Source organism: Corapipo altera, unplaced genomic scaffold, assembly GCF_003945725.1.
Source record: "Corapipo altera isolate COAL_440 unplaced genomic scaffold, ASM394572v1 59, whole genome shotgun sequence".
Taxonomy (NCBI): Eukaryota; Metazoa; Chordata; class Aves; order Passeriformes; family Pipridae; genus Corapipo; species Corapipo altera.
The window spans coordinates 4,042,861-4,057,937 of NW_020884917.1; the positions used below are offsets into that span (position 1 = coordinate 4,042,861).

A 15,077-nucleotide genomic window follows, 5' to 3' on the forward strand; every position below is an offset into this window, starting at 1 on the left:
AAAAACTCTCTATGATGTTTTCTGTCATAGAGAAAAGCTCTCTTTGTGCATTCCTTTGGCTAAAAAACAAACAAAAAAAATTGCTGTCAAACACTAAAAGGTAGAATCAATTCAGATTTTCTTTTCTCCTGCACTGCACAAAGATGTGGATAGCCCGAACAAAACAAAATGAGCTGTATATTCTAGGGAAAGATAATTGGGAAAGTAAAAACACAGTAGATGTTCAAATAATGCTTCACTCTACTGAAAATCATAAGTCAAAGAAAAGAGAATATGGTCTGAACTGTACAAACAATAATAAATTCAGTTTTACTAGTCAATGTTAAACATGTTTTCCACAAAGAATGGGGGTGAGAGAGGGGAGGAAGAGTCCAGAGTCCATTTGAGGAAGACTGCAGCACTGGTGCCAGGCTTCCTGCACAGGACAAGAAATCAGAAGACTACTTAGCTCCTCTTAGTTTTCCTGCAGCAAATTTCAGCTCAGGATCAAAAACTCTGCCTCAGAACCTGCCCAGAGCATTACCCAGGGAAACAGAAAGGCAAGAGCATGAGTGGAAACAATCCACATAAGCAGCAGTCCACAAAGCTATAGCAAGGTACAGCAGCTGAAGTAGTCTCAAAAACCATGTAGATGGTTTTTGTTCTTTTCCCAAAGACAGCAGAAAACCCCTGTTAAGGAGGCCTATCCAGACCTTTCCCACCTCTTCCCTAGCCTATTCACCCCTTCTCACCCAAAGAGCTGTGCAAAATTCAACCTTTCACAGAATTATATGTTATCTGTTGTACACAGTGAAAGAATGGTGTAAGTTTTCTGGACCAAAAGAGGACCAAATTCATCTCTCTACCCATTAAAGCGTCTGGTTTGGGTTTTTTTTCCCTCTGCAATAAAGTGGAAACACACGTGTAAAGTGAGAAAATAAATTTATCTAATTCCTTGAGCTCCTCAGATGAAACCAGTATGGAATATACACAGTGGCTATACCCATGCAATTCTTCTCATACTGCTGTAAAAGGGGTTTAAGCAAGTCAAATCCCTGTAACACCCAAGGAATCTGCTGCAGCATTAGCTTCTTAGAGTCAGATAGAACCTAACTTTTGTATCTTCACAAACCAGTCCCTGCAGCAACAATACAATGCACGCAACTTTCATCACCAACTGAATTCCTTAACTGTCACTTAAACGATGTCTTTCATCTCTTGCAACTGAATTTTTCCATACTTCCAAAACCTTCTCTATGCAATGTCACTGTTCAGAGATTCCATCATTCATAAAAACAACAGTGTCTTTAGGGCTTTACTGGCAAAAAATCTGTGAAGTGACAATCACAGTACCTGTCTTAGAAACCTTTAGAAAGCAGATGAAGCAAATCCAGCGTGTTTTGAGATCCACAACTCTTTATGAATAAAAAAGGAAGCAAACTTTGAAATTCAAGGGATCCCTTGGGTCTGCATCAAAAAAATTTAAGTGTAAAACCACACAGTTCAGTCAAATACACACACATGAACAAGACAACTTGATCAGCCATACACACAATTCAATTTGGTTCAAATTTTTCAGTAAATTAAATTGGAAGATTTATTATTGCCAACAGCTGTGTTTAAGTTTTTACCAAGACTGAAGTTTATTTCCTGTAATCTTTTTCAAATATAGTGCAGACATTCTGGAAGATGAAGACAATTAGAATATACTGCCTTCATAAGACTATGAGACTTCACGAGAAATTAAAGATAAATAGGTTAGCTATTTCCTTTGGTGTAACTATTCACGTTAATTCAAAAAAGGCAGGAAGGAGAAGCAGAAAAATAAAAGTTTTAAAAAGGGATCTAAAAAGTCCAAAGATAGCAAAAGAAGCTAAGTAAAAGTAGATTACTCAATAACCAGCTATTCCTAATTGCTCTTTGAGAATCAATGGAAAAAACTGCATTGACTCATCACCGATGACCACTCAAATCATGAAACTGCCTTCTGTTTCCAGACGCCTGGAACCAGTCACCTTGGCAGTTGCTACTTACTCCCTAGGGATAATTTATCTTCTCAATCAGAAATTCAGCTTTGCTGCCCACCTACTGGATAAGTAAAGGACTCCAACCATCAGAATTTTTCTTAGTACTTGACCACCTTCATATATTCTGACACATCCAACTATCCTGCCTACAACAAATACAAAGCATGTCCGGGGCTCACACTTGAGAAGGTGTGTAGAATAAGCATCAGACAAATCTCAGGAAAAGACTTCCCATTCCGCAGTGACTTGATTGTATAGGCCTTTGAAGGAGGAGTAATTCATCTGTCTTTTTCAGCATCAGACATTTCTGTTCTACTTGTTAAAACTCTAAGCCTTAGGCAGGAAAAGAAACAAATCCATTGGAACAGAAAAGCCAGTGCAGAGGTCTTTTATTTTGCAGTTCATCTGAGACTAAGATGACACTCTGCTAGTGGCCCCCAAACTACATTTCTATGGGAACTGGTGTCAGGTGGATGAGATTGGTTTACCTCGCTCATAATCTAATTGAATTTTCTCTTAAAATTTTGAATAGAATCCAACATGGTCCATGAGAAATTCAAGCTTGAGAGTCTTCTATTTCCAAGAGGTTTCAGAATCACTGCTACAGATGATAAACAATATTAAGTATGATTACAGCCTCATGACACTTGCTCACAGGTTTAGGATAAATTTATTCAGTACACAAGGTGGAAAGAAATCACTCCCTCCAAAAAACCGCCACTGGTTGCTGCTGAATGGGAATTCAGCAGCTGCAGTACTAGCACCTATTAGAGGCAAAAGAGTGCCTGTAACAATCTTTTTGCCTCACAAGTCTCATTCTCAAACTGTTTCATTTGTTCCTAAAAAGGAACTCTAATTTAATTTTGGCATGTATAGTCCACACTGTTGACACATTTCCTGACACGGCCCTTGCTACATTCTATCCGCTTGACATTCCTTTGTCTACAGAGGCCAGCAAAGACAGCTCAAGAGCAACAAAGTTGTTTACTTCAGGGTAAAGTTGTACCCACACATTTATCGGTGCAATGGGAAGCAAATTCTGCAGGTTTACAGATGTGGTACATGCACCACATGCAGTACCCCAGAATGCAGGCCAAAAAAAAAAAAAAAAAAAAAAAAAAAGCCCTGCAAAGTGGCACATAGCAAAAGAGAAAGTCCTGGTCAAAATGACAAAGTCTAAAATAAAAATGCCTTCATAAATCATCTTGTTGGATTCTACTGGAGTCAGAGGCAAAACTTGGAAACATTTTGAAAACATTATCTCCTTTCCTTGTTGAACTAGACCACTGAAGGTGTATGGAGCAGAATAATTTATTCTGTTTTGTTAATAAGGAAGCTTCTTGGTAAAACTGTAAATTATTTTTGTTTAATAACAGCAAATGGACCATCACATAAATACATGTCCTCTGTGAGTCTACTGTAAGCCAGAAAAGGAAGCCTGGCAGTTGCTCATTATTATTCCTCACGCTGCCTCTAATGAACAGATCTATGCTCTCACTTTTCATTGGCCTAATCAAGGATTCTCTATGATATGCAATTAATCTTTAATATGAAAGTGATTAGGGAGAAGACAAAAAATGCAGCTGAACATCCTGACCACTGAAAACCAGATTAAGGAATTATTCAAAAATCCATTTCCTTTATATTGCAGTTTTACATTTGCAAATCTCTTGATATATGAAAGCTCAATGAAACAAGTTTATTTTTATAACCCATGGAACAAGATTCACAGTTTTCATTCAGATGGATATGTTGGTAGTTCTTTCAGCAGGGAGCCCACATTGAAATTTTAACACTCTGAAGAAAAGCAGAGGAAAGCAAGACATTACCACCATTCACAGAAAGGTACTGGAAACACATACTGAAATCATAATACTGGTAAACAACCTTCCACATCAATCCTGTCCTGGTCAAACATACCAAGAAACACCAGATGTGAGCCTAGTTTGTTCTGCCTCTCTGAACCTTGCCTATGTCACAGGCCTTTGAATACAAGCTTAAAAGCATGGAAGATGATAGCTGGAGAAACTGCTCTTGATTGGGACAGGAAAGCAGCTAAAACTCTTTCGATTGATGGGCTTGTCCACCACTGCACATCTAATTCAAGCTTGAGAACCACTGACTGGGTTTGGGAAATCTTAAGGACAGGAAGGAGGTTGAAAGCTAAGCAGGAATCAACTAAAGATGAATTCTGTGGGTTTTCAGTCTGGAAAGGACTAAGACTCCTGGGATGTCTCTAAGTCCTCTGAGATGTCTGGGAAGGGCACAACATAACCAACCACCATGAAAGGGTGTTAAATAAGAAAGTCTGAATTTTCAAATTAACATTTCTAAGAGGTGAGATTTTTGAGATGGCACCTCAGCTACAGAAAAAAAATCAATATTGATATTTTAGAAGCTCAGTAGTTAGTATTACTTTTATTTTTAATCAAAAGTGGAAGCACAGTGTAGGCTGATTAGACAGTTAACACTGCTACAAGCAAGCCTTTTAATATGGGTAATGTTTGCATGGATCTTTGCTTCACCAGAAACTTCAGAGGACTTAATTTTCAGAACATGAAGGCCCCTAAGAACTAGCTTCTGAGGAGATTTACAGAAACCAAAAAAATCTCTAGTCACTTGTTAAAGCAGCCAGTAATCAAGTAAAATGGAAAGGTAGGCGATAAATCATGACTATGTACATCTTTGACCATTTCATTCAACTCTGTTCAACAGATCATTTTGACCAGGATCATTTCCAAGAGTCAGCAGAACAAAGCAATTCTGTAAGACAACTGTTTTCCTTTCCTTCTGAAAGCAAAACACTTTTGTACTTTGTATGGTAAGCAGAGGTCTGCAGGGAGCAAGTCAACTCTGAACAGTCATGTATTAAAAGACCCTCTAGGACCCACTAGAGCTGGATCTTATTTCCAGAGCAGGGCAATGCCCCCGGTTTCAAGCTGGATCTCCAGAACCTGCCTCTGTCCTGGTAGCTCCCCAGACTAATACTGCCTTCCACTTGCCACACCATCACCTGCAGTGATACTACTGCAAGTTATCTGCACTTCTTTTGATCAAAAGACATCTTTGATACTTGTGAGTTCTCTCCTGCATTTAGCCCTGTACAGCTATCCCTATAATGTAGCCCAATATTTAAAAATTAAACACTAGAAAATAAAAAACCCCTCACATTTTCCCATAAAAGTTTGCATGCAGGATAGCACACCATACTAAGTTTGATGGGAATCACTTTGAAGTAACAAGAGTACTGTGGTATCCTTGCATTTCTAATCCAGGATCAACACAAAACACCACCACCTTTCCAGTGACATAAATGCAATCATGCAATCTCACCCATGTATGTGGAACTGCATTCCTCAGACATGGGAGATGTGCACAGCCCAAACAGTGGAGCAGACCACTGAAGTACACCAATATATCCTTGCCCACGCTCCCAAAACCTTAGTGCAAGTCCTCTCTCCCAACTCCACCTTGTACCTGCACATTTGGTTGCCAGTAGTAGTTTTACACTCCTGAACAGACCACATGCTACACAAACACAATGCAACAAGCCTATTGCCTGCATTGTGCAAACCTGAAGTTTGCATTAGATTCAGTCTGAAGTAAAACTGAAAACTGCTTCACATCTTGCAATTCCTTCCATATTTTCCTTTGTGCCTTCCCAGTACCATTATCTTGAAAGATGAGAAACCTTAACCATTTTTGAGAGAATCAGCCTCTAGTAGTACCCTATCTTGGAGGTGTAGAAAAGCATCTCATCAAAAAAGAGATCCTAAGCATGTGATTAAACATGTTCCTGACTTCAGACCATCATAGGAACTAGTCTTTACATATTATTACACCAATCTAGCTTAGATGCCTGCAATTCTCAGTGCCCACAGCCTCCTTCCTGGGACTGAACAGGGAGGAGCTTTTCACAACACCTAGAGGAACTTAATTACCTCCTCAACTTTGGGCCCTCTGTCAAATTCAAATAATCTGATCAATGCAGGCTAAAGCTATGAAGGGAGGGTACAGTAGGAGATAGACAAAGAGACAACCGATGGGACAATCCTCATTTCCTTCTGAAACCAAGACTAAAGAAGTATCTTGGGACAAAAGACTTGTGACAGCTCATCACTTACCTACTCATGTGCCGGAATGCAGCTGGGTAGCACGGTAATTATGGCCTGGAGAATTTAGGGGATTATTTTAAATGATGGGCTTACCCTGGAGCAAAAGCTTTAAAAGGACAAATTGGAAGAAGTCATTATCTCACCTAACCTCTTCCCCTGTTTCCTCCCTTCCCCCTCTTTTTAATTTTAACCTTGATCACAGCCTGCTCCAACAGTCGTGCTTCTCCTTTTGTCTGACACTGTAGTAAAGTTGTAGGGTTGTTTGTGAAATGTGTTGCCATGGAAACTAATGTGTGCTGCCATGGAGATCATGTCAGATCCAGCCTCACATCTTCACTGCAGACTCAAGAAAAGAGGAAGAGAAGGCAGAGAGAAGAAATTCTTCCTTAAAAACCCAAATGTTTTGAAATTTTAGCAAACCTAACAAGAGAAGTGACAAAAATTGAGGTCAGTTATACTCATCAGTATTTACTATTAATTCACACAGTGCTTTCAAAGATGCTGCTTCTTTTAACAGTGTTCTCAGAACCAGTGTAGTTCAAAGCTTCAAAGTGTTGAGTAACACATATGGAAAGTCTAAGATTCATTTTTAGACTATCAAGGTACCAAAAATCCTTGATCAAGAATTTTTCCAAGTCAAATAATTTCAAGAACCACAGAGGAAAGGAAAAAACTAGTAAATGTAAAAGCTGCATAAAATGTATGTGTTTTAATAAGCTAAATGAATCAATGATTCATGACATAGGTACATGGTCAGATTAAGATCTCAAATAAAGAGACTAAAGAACTGAAGTTCATTCTAAAGAAAATAACTTTAAAAATCATCTAGGTATCTTTTTAAAGTCCGTGGTGGGTACAAGATCTCACATTCATTTCCCTGCATTTTAAAACTCTGATAGTTATTTTTCCCATATTCTTTAAATGAAAACAGAAGCTATAACTAAAAGTCATGAGTAAATTACTTTAAGTTAATGAGGTATCTTAAATCCTCCCAGTGGCCAAATCCTAAGCATTTAGGCTCCCTGAACAAAACCCAACTGACACAAACTCTGCTTTAGCCCATTCAAACGAATTTTGAGCAGAGTCTCTCTAATCAGTGTGCATGTTCATCTTGATTTAAAACTAAAGATATGTCTAAATCTTTCTCAGATCAGGGACAAAGTAAATTTGCTGGTTCATGAAACGACTTGAATTACTGATAATAAAACCTCAGAATAAGGAAACATATAAATTAATGTTCAAAGACGCATCATGAAGAGCAATCCTTTCCTGAGTTAATGCTGAATCTTGTCAAATAAAACATCTATTATGTTTATGTAAGATATATTCCATCTCTGAATCACATCAGTTGTCCACACTTGATGGCTGTGCACCCAGCCCTGACAATTTGCAGCTTTTGTAACACATAACCAACAAAGATTTCTGTATTCTTTAAATGCATTTGAGTGCAAACTAAGACTAAAAATTTAAAGTTCAACAAATTTTCTGTTAAAGAAGGGGAAATAAACTCTAAGAGCATGTACAAACATGTTTCCTTCCACAATCTTATGGATTTCAATTAAAAAAAAAAAAGGACCTAAACTCTTGACAAAAGTTTTGGAGCAAGGAAAACTTTGCTGATGCATGAGTCCAAAGGCTTTGTCTGAGAAAAACAGTAGATACCTAAATGCCTGAAACTCATCCTGCTATAACTCCACACAGGAGACTCTCCTCCAAAATCTTGAGGTCCGCATGTTTTCTTGTATACCAAGGGTATTTCAATGTGCTTTTCACAAAACTAGATATCTTATCAACATTTTTATACTTAGCATTAGCATGCAGGTAGAAAACCTGACAAATCAAGTTGTGAGGCACATAACATTATTTTCAGAGTCCCATCAAGAAACAAACTGAATACAGCAGCTAAACTGCACTGTACAAAATAAGAAGGAGGACTAGTAGAAGCCTTCCACAACTCTGCAGCGATAAAATAACTTGCAGTAAATAATGTGTCTTTTAGATGGAATGACGTTCAGTAAATGAAGTATATTTTAGATGAGAATAAATTTTAGGATTCATAGATTCAGCCCACAAAAGTCTCTTAAAAATACACCTTAAAAATGTATTAATAACCTTCATTGCTCCTGCTCTCTGAAAACAGCTGGGATCTAACATCCACCTTGACTGGGACAAGCTGAAGCCCTGCAAAACACCCATAATAAGACAATCTGATTCACTGAGATGCTACAACTTAAATTCTGTTTCTTTCTCACACATCTAATTTCTCACTATAAACAATTATCTAGAAAACACTGTAGAGACTTCTCATCCATAAAGATTTTTTTTTTCCCTCACATGCACAATACAGGAAAAAACAGACTATAAACCTACAGTAATTTCATTTTAACCACACCACGAATAAACTAAAGTTTATGCTAAATATTGGATCCCACTTTCTTCCTGTCTCATGCATTTGAGGAAAAGCTCCTTCACACTTTGAGGACAGGTTGAGGAAGTTGGGCCTGTTCAGCCTTGAGAAGAGACAACTGAGAGGGGACCTTATCAATGTCTAAGTACCTGAAGGGAGGGTGTGTCTGTAGGATGGAGCCAGGCTCTGCTCAGTGGTGCCAACCAATATGATGAGAGGCAATGGGCAAAAACTGATCTACAGGGAATTCCACCAGAACACAAGGAAGAACTTTACTGTGCAGGTGACTGAGCACTGAAACATGTTGCCCAGAGAGGCTGTAGAGTCTCCCTTACCAGAAATATTGAAAAGCTGCCTGGACTGTGATTCTGTGATTTGACTACAAATGCATAAGTTATTACGGGAAAAAGAGAATCTGTTCATCTGCAGCGTTCCTTCTATTTCAGTGCAATATAAATATTACAGAAAATATTCAAGGTAATAATGCCAAGTACTCTTTCTAGTACTCTTTTCTACTGCACAGATCTCAGGACCAGCTGACACGCTGTGCACCTGGAGGATTTATTAACTTTCTGGATCTTGCAGTAGTCCCCAGGGAGAGGGGGGAAAAAAGCACAACTATTGTTTATTCCCTTGACATTGAATTTATACAGCCTTACTATTTAGGTTTCAGGAAGGTTCAAGATTTACCAGATACTTCTCCAGAACATGGAGGTAAACCCAGAGCCTACCTCAGAGACTATAGAGTCTAGACAAAGAAGGATAAACCTGGACTACAATCTCTCTTGCAGGAATTTACTCTAATGAGAGATCCCACAGTTTTTGTGGTTCAGGAAAAAGCACAAATACTTTATACCTTGACTTTATTTAAAGTTTTTTTAATACAGCCTCACACAACATTCTTTTAAGAAAGTTTGGAAAACATGATCTAGATAAAGTTCATTCAGGCTGAATACTGAATGAACCAGCATGAAATAACAGCAGTTATGACTGGTTCCACATAAATGATTAACAGAGGCCTGGATGAATTCTGTGGGCTAGTGCTGCTACATTTTTAAGCAGCTGATAAGAAAGAGTCAATTATTTAATCTGTAGACCAAACAGAACAAAGAAAGACCACAAATGTGAAGGACAGGTTTCAAATCCAATATTACTGAGGCAAACTGCATAAATTGGAAAAAACAGGAAAGAAATAAAGCCATACACACTGCATAAACACAGTAAGGAGAACTTCAAGTCAGTTGTCATGGTTTAATCCCAGCCAGCAACCAAGAATCATGCAGCCACTCGATCACTCCCCCTTCAGTGGGATCGGGAGAGAATCAGAAGGAGTAAAAGCTGGAAAACTCATGGGTTGAGATAAAGACAGTTTAATAAGGAAAGCAGAAGCTTTGTGCACAGGCAAAGCGAGGAATTCATTTACTGCTTTCCATGGGCCAGCAGGTGTTCAGCCATCTCCAGGACAGCAGGGCTCCATCATGTGCAACAGGTACTTTGGGAAGACAAATGCCATCACTCCTAAAGTCCACCCCTACCTTCTTCCCCTAGCTCTGCGTACCGAGCATGTTATGGGATATTCCTGTGGTTCTCTGCAGTCAGCTGTCCTAGCTGTGTCCCTTTCCAGCGCCTTGTGGGCCCCTAGCCTCCTCACTGGCATGGTGGTACAAGAAGCAGGAAAGGCCCTGAGGTTGTGCACGCACTGCTCAGCAATAACTAAAATATCTCTGTATTATCAACCCTGCTTTCAGCACAAATCCAAAATATAGTCCCACACTAGCTACTGTGAAGAATATTAACTGTACCCCAGCCAAAACCAGCTGGGGTTTGACTCTTACTCTCTCACCAGGTAAGAGTCCTCAGAGAGAATCCATTGGTAAGAGGGGATGAAAATCTGAACATGAATCAGAGTCAAGCTATTGAGCACAAAGCAAACAAGCTGGCTGGAGCAGATAAACAGGACTGTGCCCCACAAAACACATGGAGTTATCCTTCCACTCTACTGAGCATCAGCAAAGCTTCAACTGCAGTACGACACCCTTGCCTGGGTGCTGCATTTAAAGAAAGCCAACTGGAGCAAGTCCAAAGAGTCACATAAAAGAGGAAAATTCAGGAAAACTCAACCCATAGAGATATACATACAATTGGGCCTAGTTAGCAAAAATGTGGGAAAAAGATGGGAAATGGAGTGGTAAGAATGGTGCAAGTGACACCATTCAGTATTTAAGATGCTATTGTGAAAAAGAAAGAATATTTTCTCTTGCGCCCACGATGGATGGAACTGATTACACCATAGCAAGAGTCAGTTCAGACATTATGAAAAACTTCTAACAATAAAGAGAGCAGCACAGGTATAATGCTGCAAATGCGAGGAAAATAAAGCAGGTCTTTAAAATCCCTGTTACTTTCTAGTAAAAGACAGTGGGAGAGGTACTATATCTGTAAGCAAAAGGATGTCTTCAAGTGGTCACTATTCCATTTTATCAAGTAGGTACTTTAAACATCATCTCTAACTGAAAGATAAAAAAAAGTCAGGTAAAATGACTGCTCATGATGACAATCTGCTTTCTTTCAACTGAGGAACACATGGTAACAAAGTAACTGAATGTGGCAATGGGTTTCTTTTTTCAGCAGGCATTTTCTATTATTTGCATACTTTTAGTAAATCTCAACAAGCTATGACAGTTGTTCCAATTGCTTGTCAAATTCTCCTTCTATTTTCATCGGCACTAAAAGACAAATGAGACAAAAGCAATGACAGATACCCTCCTCACCATATGAGGAGGGGGAGAAAAATTGCATACACAAGCTATCCATTAGTTTAATGCAAAGGAGATTACGGAAGCAGTAGTCACTCAAGAGCAAAAGGATAAGTGATGTTCTCACAAGCTATTACACTAATGGTGAGAGCAAGGGAATGCCTCTGTAATTGCCAGAGAGCAAGATGAGAGAGACCTCTGGGGATTCAGACAGTGCACGGGGCACAAGAAACCGCTCAGCACTTAGCACAGGGATGACTGCTGACTTAAAAAATCACACATGTTATTTCTGACATCAGACCCATCCTTGCCACCTTTACTTGTTAAATGTCAGTCCCTGGCTTGTTCTAGACCTCATGAGTCAAATGTACTTCAAAAGCATTGCCTAGGGGAGTAAAGGTTCGAGTGTTAAGTCCCCTACACTCCCTCCTCCTCAGTTCATTTGCTTTTTCCACAGTTTCCTGATTCAATCCTCATCTGTGAATCCAGCGACAATCCTCTTGCAAGAGTAGATTATAGATGCACTCCCCCCAGTGCACAGTTCTGAGCTCTAAAAATCGTGGTCACACCAAGGGAAGAAGTGAGCTGCTTCCTTTTCACGCCTCTAGTAGACCTGGCCCAACAGACAGAGCTTTTGCTGCTTCCTTCCTATCTGTCATCCCATATGTCTCTACCCCTCAGCTGACCTTCTGCCAACCAGTTGCATTTGCCCTTGCATTTCCAGGGTCCAGTCAGTGCCAAAGTGCTTCTGGCCAGTACACATGAAAACTTAACCACATTGATTAAAAGGAACACAAACCTGCTGAAACCTCAGCAAACATACCCACTGCACTCCAGGTACAACTTCACAGGAGGCCTGCACGGCTGATGCCATGCACCAGACAGCAGCTTTTAGCCAGTGAAGGTTGAAAACAATTGTTCTCTCTGAACTGCAGGTGACTCATTAATATGAAGTCCAAGTGAGGCACGAGCAGAGACCTACGTATGGCCACATGCCACAACCAGCCCTGATTCCCAGAACTTGCAAGCCATTTCACAGACTAGATGTGCTCCCTGCAGTACTGACCTTAATGAATCAGATAGTTAAACACTGCTTAAAGCCACTTTGAGCATCATATCTCACAGGCTTGGTACAATGTGCAAACTCTTACTGATGGGCACACACTGCTAAAAAATGTCTCCCTCATCTGCTGGCTTTTTGGCAGTCCACAAGAGGTCATTCTTAATGCAATTTTATTTTCTTAATTAAATCTTCCCTGAGGTATCACCACAGAGTATTATTTCCCTTTGATTCCTTTACTCAATATTTCAGAGTAGAGGGAGTCTCACCCTGTTTTCATGGGCTTGAAAGTTTCTCCCTTGATTAACCCTCAGAGAAGATGAGAGGATTTTTCTTTTTAAGTGAGTAACATTCATGTTTGTTAAATAAACAACATATAAAAGGCCATATAACAAGGCTTAGGAGAAAGGAAAGCATAGTCAAGTTTTTTTTTAAAAAATCAATACAAAGAAATTGTAGTTTCTTGCTACCTCAAACTTCACAGAGCAGTTTGTTTGCAATAGGGGAGAAGGACCCTCAAATCTAATTGCTTTCTAGTGAGAGCAGCACTTTAGTAAGTTTAATAAAAATCAAGGCTTTTTTCCCAATGTATACCTGTAGTAACAGGGTCAAGGAAAAAAATCTCAGCTCTCCCTTCCAGAAGTAAATCTCCAACCTGCACATACTGAAAACCTTGAACCCTGTAAGCACATTCTGATCTCATACAAGAAAGTCTCCAAATCAAAAGCCTTGAAAACTCCCCCATTGGCAAGGAGTCCATCTCCTGATTTTTCAATACTTATGGACAGAATTATTGGCTGGATGTGCAATTACCCTTTACACTTTTCAAAAAGTACACTGCTCTACATAGTTATGTGCAGGTGATTATGAATCAACCACTATTGCTTGTGACACCTTCCACTGAACATAATATGTAGCCCCTCTGCTAAAGCAAAACTCCACTATCAAGGAAGACAGACATAAACAACCTTAGCAACATACACTTAAAGAAAATGCTAATGAACTAAATGCTAAAGTAAAATGAACTGCTACAGAAATAGTGACCAGAAATTCCAGTCCTCTATTGCCACAGACAACCCTATAGCAGATGTAAGGTGAGATTTACATCATGCAGTTCTGTAGCTGTTTTGTTTAAATTTGCATTGAGGCTTTCTTGAGAGAGAGACACAGGAAAGTACATCTTACCTTAAAATACAGAATAGTTCATCCCAAGCCCCTCTCCCCACTGCAAAGAATCCAGTTATTCCATTGGTACAGGAGGGCTCAATTCTAGACAGCTAAAGTAAGGTGAGATTTATTTAATACAACAGAGGGAGAAAGATCCTCAGAACACCCATCAAAAAGTACAGGACCCTCAGCACCCTGTAAGAGCCATAACAATCCCAATAAGCAACTTGTGCATGAAAATCCCAACAGAACTCATTGAAGTCTTCTGTATTTTGGGAGATTTAATTATATCACCCACTAATAAGGTAAAGTCAAAAATATCAGGAACATCAGAAGCAATTGTCTCACAAATGGCTAATATAAGAAAAACAATTCCATGAAATGCAAGTGTAGCACTGAACTGCAATTTATCCAGTGTCTGTAATATAATCTTATATTGATGATATAAGAAAATGCATAGCACTTGTTCGCAGATATTATTGAAATAGATATTCTGTAGGAGTAAGTATTTGGGAAGGATCTGAAGCAAGAAAGTAATAAACTACTCAGGCAGTCTATTACTACCGGCTCGATGAGTACAGAAAACAGCATGAAGAGATCTGCCATACCAATGGCAGAAATTAAGTACTTCAGTCATGTTAATTATCTAGCAAAAGAAGGGACAGAGAGCACAAGAATGGGTATCTAAGAATCAGCAGTATTTAGCAGATCCATAAAGATAAAAATAAGATAAATAGGCAAAAAAATTGATCTCAGATTCAAATAAAATGAAACAGACTAGAAAAATGCCCTCAACAGCAGATTTTTAACTTGCATAAAGCTGATGAGGTTAAGATTACAATAGAAAAGGATAAAATGACCAAATCATGGGCAAAGATTTTTGGCGACAGATGTGAACAGAAAATTACATCCATTAATAATGTGAGAACAGAGATGAATTTTATCTAATAAAAAAATCAAATAGTAAAACTAAACCCATGAGCAAAATATTGATGGCGGAAGGAGACAAAGGAGAGAAAAGGATCCCATACAAGAAACTGAACTGTATCCAGACAAGATAGCAGTGAAATAGAACTGCACAAAATACACAGAGCTACAACAAGACATGCAAAAGTGCACATTAGGGGTTGGAGTTAGAAGACAATTAGTCTGGGAGTACTGTAAAAGGAGTATCTGAAAAACAGGAGTGTATTTTATAATGGTGACAAATCAGGAGTGGAAAGGTATATAGGTACCAAAGATGAAGGCAGAAGAAAAGATTGACAGAAGATTCAGGGAAGGATAAAAGAAAGCAGAGGGAAGATATGACAGAAGTCCACGGACTCAAGAGTGGAAAAGAGAGCAGAGGATTATTCACTTTCTCTTTCAATACTGGAAGAAGAGGCATCAAGAGAAAGCAGGAGTCAGGTTCACAACATACTAAAGGAAATGATTCTTAATGCAACAGCTAGTTGAGCTGGGAAATTCATTTCAAACATAATACAAGTGTAGATAGGTTCAAAGGAAAGCAGAGGTGATTTCATGGAGCAGATCTCTGTTGAAAGGTACTAAATCCACAGAAACACA

The 15,077-nt window shown here is 39.1% G+C and overlaps 1 protein-coding gene across 11 annotated transcripts in view; it reads right to left on the reverse strand.

The window, feature by feature from the left end:
• The window catches only part of HECW1 (HECT, C2 and WW domain containing E3 ubiquitin protein ligase 1), a 256,737-nt gene that overhangs the window by 228,966 nt on the left and 12,694 nt on the right, over positions 1–15,077 (reverse strand). Inside the window, exon 1 of one of the 11 annotated variants that reach the window (XM_027655943.1) lies at positions 13,530–13,550. The exons of the other annotated variants lie outside the window; for them this stretch is intronic. The gene's annotated coding sequence lies outside the window, so the exon portion shown is untranslated. Of the gene's footprint in view, positions 1–13,529; positions 13,551–15,077 lie in introns of those variants that run through there. 11 annotated transcript variants of the gene reach the window in all.